The 5,824-nt window shown below is 37.8% G+C and overlaps 1 long non-coding RNA gene across 1 annotated transcript; it reads right to left on the bottom strand.

Moving 5' to 3' along the window:
- Window positions 1–2,437: 2,437 nt before the first annotated feature.
- LOC146367664 (uncharacterized) lies at window positions 2,438–3,795 on the bottom strand. Its single transcript, XR_014797681.1, has 2 exons — window positions 3,324–3,795; window positions 2,438–2,789 (listed from the first exon to the last, which is right to left on the bottom strand). It is a non-coding gene; the product is annotated as an uncharacterized LOC146367664 (long non-coding RNA).
- Between the last annotated feature and the right edge of the window lie 2,029 nt (window positions 3,796–5,824).

Below are 5,824 nucleotides of genomic sequence, written 5' to 3'. Positions count from 1 at the left end.
AGGTCTCAGTTCTCAAGAAAAAAGTTGTCAGGTATCAGACAAAAAATTGTCAGGTCTCAGTTCTCAAAAAAAAAAGTTGTCAGGTATCAGACAAAAAAATGTCAGGTCTCAGTTCTCAAAAAAAAAGTTGTCAGGTATCAGACAAAAAAATGTCAGGTCTCAGTTCTCAAAAAAAAAGTTGTCAGGTATCAGACAAAAAAATGTCAGGTCTCAGTTCTCAAAAAAAAAAGTTGTCAGGTATCAGACAAAAAAATGTCAGGTCTCAGTTCTCAAAAAAAAAAGTTGTCAGGTATCAGACAAAAAAATGTCAGGTCTCAGTTCTCAAAAAAAAAGTTGTCAGGTATCAGACAAAAAAATTGTCAGGTCTCAGTTCTCAAAAAAAAAGTTGTCAGGTATCAGACAAAAAAATGTCAGGTCTCAGTTCTCAAGAAAAAAGTTGTCAGGTATCAGACAAAAAATTGTCAGGTCTCAGTTCTCAAGAAAAAAGTTGTCAGGTATCAGACAAAAAAATGTCAGGTCTCAGTTCTCAAAAAAAAAAGTTGTCAGGTATCAGACAAAAAAATGTCAGGTCTCAGTTCTCAAAAAAAAAAGTTGTCAGGTATCAGACAAAAAATTGTCAGGTCTCAGTTCTCAAAAAAAAAGTTGTCAGGTATCAGACAAAAAAATGTCAGGTCTCAGTTCTCAAAAAAAAAAGTTGTCAGGTATCAGACAAAAAATTGTCAGGTCTCAGTTCTCAAAAAAAAAAGTTGTCAGGTATCAGACAAAAAAATGTCAGGTCTCAGTTCTCAAAAAAAAAGTTGTCAGGTATCAGACAAAAAAATGTCAGGTCTCAGTTCTCAAAAAAAAAGTTGTCAGGTATCAGACAAAAAAATGTCAGGTCTCAGTTCTCAAAAAAAAAGTTGTCAGGTCTCAGTTCTCAAGAAAAAAGTTGTCAGGTATCAGACAAAAATTTGTCAGGTCTCAGTTCTCAAGAAAAAAGTTGTCAGGTATCAGACAAAAAAATGTCAGGTCTCAGTTCTCAAAAAAAAAAGTTGTCAGGTATCAGACAAAAAAATGTCAGGTCTCAGTTCTCAAGAAAAAAGTTGTCAGGTATCAGACAAAAAATTGTCAGGTCTCGGTTCTCAAAAAAAAAAGTTGTCAGGTATCAGAACACAAGGTACCAGAGAGAAAATCTTCCTGCAGGTGGCGGTGTTGTCATGTCCCACCCGAATTGATTTCCAAATACGTCATCAACGTGTGACAGTGGGAGAGCGTAAGGTCATTGACCTCACCGGAGTTTTACCGCGGTTCAGGCTCCTAACGACACAAGGTAAGTTTAACTTTTGTTCATATTTTTGCCACAGTTGTGTTATATTAAGTTGCGGTTATGTTGTGAAAGTTACATATCAGAGAAGGAAAGCTAGTTTTGTACGAAACCAAATCAGTACTATTTTTGTCTGGCTAATTCATTCTAGCTAGCGACAGTGGTGAAATGTGATTTTTTTGTTTTTTATTCGGAGATGTTTCTGTTTTATTAGGAGACTGTCTCACCCCAACATCGTCAGACTCATGGCAGTTGCCCGCACTGAGTCCTGCTTTTTGTTGGCAGCTGAATACATTCATGGTGCAACCCTGCAGCAAGTGCTTCACACAGACAGCTGCTACTCTAATAGTCTGTGTTGTTGAAGGATTCAGCACTTCTTATGTTTTTTTTAATCCATCTTTAGACAGCGATGAGATTGGCTACACACTCCACAGAAGCCCAGAGTTACTGTTAATATCAAAAATATAATGCTGTCCTTTGAGATTTTAACATTTAAGACTGTGAGTTTAATGGATCTAAAACTGTTTAAATCTCTTCAGCCTGGTAACATGGAAACTTTAAAAACAGCAGCAGAAGGTTTCAGTAGTGTAGTCTAATTTGTTCTTTTTATTTAATAATAATCCATATTATGTATAACAGCTACATTCACCCTGGAGAGAAACTAGTGAGGGAGACCATCAGGACCAAGCTGGGTTTCCTGGGTCCAGAGGTTTGGAGAAACTTCTTCCCTTTCTTTCATCACAGCTGTCCTGTGCCAGAAGTTCTGTTGACCCACTGAAAGAGGCATCATTTAAGAAACACCAGGAACACTGAAGCTCATCGCATTGATCAAGCAGGACTCATGATCTTCACCAGCAGCTCCCTCACAGGGAAATCTTCAGCACTCCTCCGTAGGCCCGCCCCAGAAGATGGATAAACCCAGCATTTCATGAACACTGTGATGGAGACCTTTGATTTGTGTAATGTTATAAATACTCGGATACTCCCCAGAGGCTCCGGACTTTTACATAAAGATATTATATTCAGTCCTGTAGAAAGTTATATATTTAAAAAGATATGATCCTCTCTGGTTACTCTGGTATGAATAACTCTGAATCACTTTATGGTAAATAACACACTATCTGCAAAAAACTGTGACCTTTGACCTTCATCAGGTTTTATTTAATTGTGTTAGAGAAACTCAAACGTGCTCTTTATACAGCTGAGTACATCAAGTGTTTAAAACGGAAGCTGTGCAGGTCTGAGATAAAAACTGAGGTCCTGTTAATGCTGATATATAGTGACACAGTTACAGGGGTGATTAATCCTTTTGTTTTTTTGTCTTTAACTTTATCAATAAAACAGCTGCAGCTTTCACTACAGCACATGTGGTACTTTAACCTTTGTATTGTTTTCATCAGTTCATTTTGCAGTTAACATGTGAACATGTTGGATGATCTGTCTGCTGTCACTGGGTGGTGCTGAGGTCTGAATCTGAGGGCAGCTCCTGTAATCACAAAGAGAACAGAACCATCAAACTCAAATATAAATTTTATCCCTCAAAATTGAAATAAAGCTGATTCTTCTGTCCTCACACACTCAGGATCTGAAGTTGTTCTCTTACATTTTTTTCAGTATTACAGTACACTACAGTACTTTAATCCATAGTTCCTGATTAATGAGGAGCTAAAAGGTACAAGCTTTTTTTTTTTTAAAGTTATTGTCTTTACAGATGTGGCAAGAGACTGAAAACATGCTGTTGTTTGCACATATTTAATATTCAGCTCTCCACAGGAGCTGAAGCAGGATGCAGCCTGTTGATTTTACAGTATAATACTTGTAATAAAAGTACAGTAACAGTAATTAGTGACTGAGTAGCCCGGAGCGTTTCTCTTGATTTCTTTAGTCGGTGTAAATTCATTCACCTGCACAGATTAGCTAAACGAACCCTGACAGCCGAGTCCTCATCTTAGCTAGCTAGGTCTCAGGACCGAGCTAAGGACGGTAGTTACGGATTAGCTGACAAACACGTTTAACTTACCGAAAAAGTGCAGCAGGGCCTCGGGTCCTTCTGTCGGGTAGTCCAGTTTACTGAAGAACACCTCAGGCTGTCAGGTTAAAACACTCGGTCGTGTTTTCGTAGCGTAAACGCTGGCCCTCCTCTCAGAGCCTACGTTCTATCTGCTATTCCCGAACAGAGATACGCAAGTTTCTCCGTGACTGCAGGTGCCAGTCAAAGCTGTTATGATGACGTTTCACCCCAATTTAACATCACCGCGGTAGGAATTAGAATCAAACTTATGGGAGAGGAGACCCCTTGAACATCAATCAGCGTGATGAGAACTATTGATAACAAAAGAAAGAATCTTTGGAAAAAAATTATCTGAGGAGAATAAATTTATTTTAGTCTGACCCCAGTCCCATCCGCTAACATGGAGGAGGCGGGGTTTATGACGTATATACTGCAGCCAGACACCAGGGGGCGATAGAGACGTTTTGGCTTCATTTTTGGGGAGCTGTCCATCTTTTATACAGTCATTGGGTGGGACATGACAACACCGCCACCTGCAGGAAGATTTTCTCTCTGTCTGGTACCTTGTGTTCTGATACCTGACAACTTTTTTTTTTGAGAACTGAGACCTGACAATTTTTTGTCTGATACCTGACAACTTTTTTCTTGAGAACTGAGACCTGACATTTTTTTGTCTGATACCTGACAACTTTTTTTTTGAGAACTGAGACCTGACATTTTTTTGTCTGATACCTGACAACTTTTTTTTTTGAGAACTGAGACCTGACATTTTTTTGTCTGATACCTGACAACTTTTTTTTTGAGAACTGAAACCTGACATTTTTTTGTCTGATACCTGACAACTTTTTTTTTTGAGAACTGAGACCTGACAATTTTTTGTCTGATACCTGACAACTTTTTTTTTGAGAACTGAGACCTGACAATTTTTTGTCTGATACCTGACAACTTTTTTTTTGAGAACTGAGACCTGACATTTTTTTGTCTGATACCTGACAACTTTTTTTTTGAGAACTGAAACCTGACATTTTTTTGTCTGATACCTGACAACTTTTTTCTTGAGACCTGACGATGTCCTAAAATGTACACCGTACTGGGGTTTCCATTAGATTTAAACTTTTATTACAGAGAAAAATTGCAATTTTCAGCAAATCCTTGTAACTCCCAGTGGGAAAAAGTATTAAATAAAGTCTATAAAACAAAAAGAGCAAGTGTTATCCTAAAACTTTGATGTTTTATGATGTTTTTATTACAACATGAATTGTTGATGTCTGTTTGTATTATAGTATGATGATGTCAGCTTGTTATGGCATCATTGTGGCATTGTAGGGCACTGTATGGATTTTTTTTAAAAAAAAGTGTCTTGTACATCTTGCTCCATGACGTTCACTTGATATATTTTTCATTGTCCTGGATCTTTGAACCCAGTGTTTTGAGTTTTTTGTTCTGGAGTTCTTATGAAATGCTTGTGTTCAAGTTCTGCATTAGTTATCTTGAATTTAGTATTCTCTAGCTCTTTTGAGCTTGTTATTGTTTGTTAGTTGTTCCTTGGTTCCTTTGGTGATTATGTTAGTTGCCCTTTATATCCAGTCTGTCCCAGTCTTCAGCGTCTCCTGTGGTATTCAGTCTTTCTCTCCAAGTTTGTTTACCTTTTGTCACCGCAGTCGTGTCGCTGTATCTGTCCAATCCAGTATCACGACAAAATATTTAACAGATACACCAGTTCCCCCATGTCCATGCAAAAGTTGCAGTACTGTACATCGAAGATGCAGTTACAAGGGAAAGTAATGCATTTTAGCTGTGTTCCCAGGTGTGTTCACTCTGCCCTAATCCCCCAGTCTGCGTCTCTCTCTGTTCTTTGTCATGTCCTCCTTCAGTATGAGCGTAGCCTCTGCAAGTCTGTTTTACCTCTCTGTTCATACTAAGCTCAGTTATAGTGTTTGCTTTTTGACCAGCATTGAATAAAGCTGCATTTTGAGTTTAACTCTGTCTGGTCCACACTCTGTTCTTTACACTGCCACCTCATGACAGTATTACTCGATATGGTTTCTTGAAATTCTTTTTCAAGGTCAGCTTCCATCATGGAAACCACACCACTAAAAATGAACGTCAAGGTCAAACACTTAGGTGTTCATGTCCCCTAAGGCCTGCATTGTTGTAAAGTTTGAAGACAATCCATAGAAAATTTTGGATAATATAAAACATTTACCATCAAACAAAATTTGAAAATGGCATCTTGAAAACTGTGGTTGTTATCAAGATGCCAAACAAACAAAATGAACCATTTACATACTTCCTCTCTTTGGGGGAAGAATAATTGAGCACCACAAATTTAAAAGAAAACATAGCTTCTGTTGTTGCTGCATTTAACCAGCTGATGGAAGAGTCCCTTATTTTGTAATTGTTACCTGTAGTTCACTTTCTTTACTTTTTCTTTTCTTTTTCTTGACTTTCGTTACTGGCACTCAGCAAGGTAAAAAAAAAGAAAAAAAAGAAGAAAGCTGACATGATGA

The sequence above is a fragment of the Perissodus microlepis genome, chromosome 18, assembly GCF_051167445.1.
Source record: "Perissodus microlepis isolate ML-2025 ecotype Zambia chromosome 18, ASM5116744v1, whole genome shotgun sequence".
Lineage (NCBI taxonomy): Eukaryota > Metazoa > Chordata > Actinopteri > Cichliformes > Cichlidae > Perissodus > Perissodus microlepis.
Note: the sequence above shows the minus strand (reverse complement) of the source record. Positions and strands in the feature narration are given on the sequence as shown.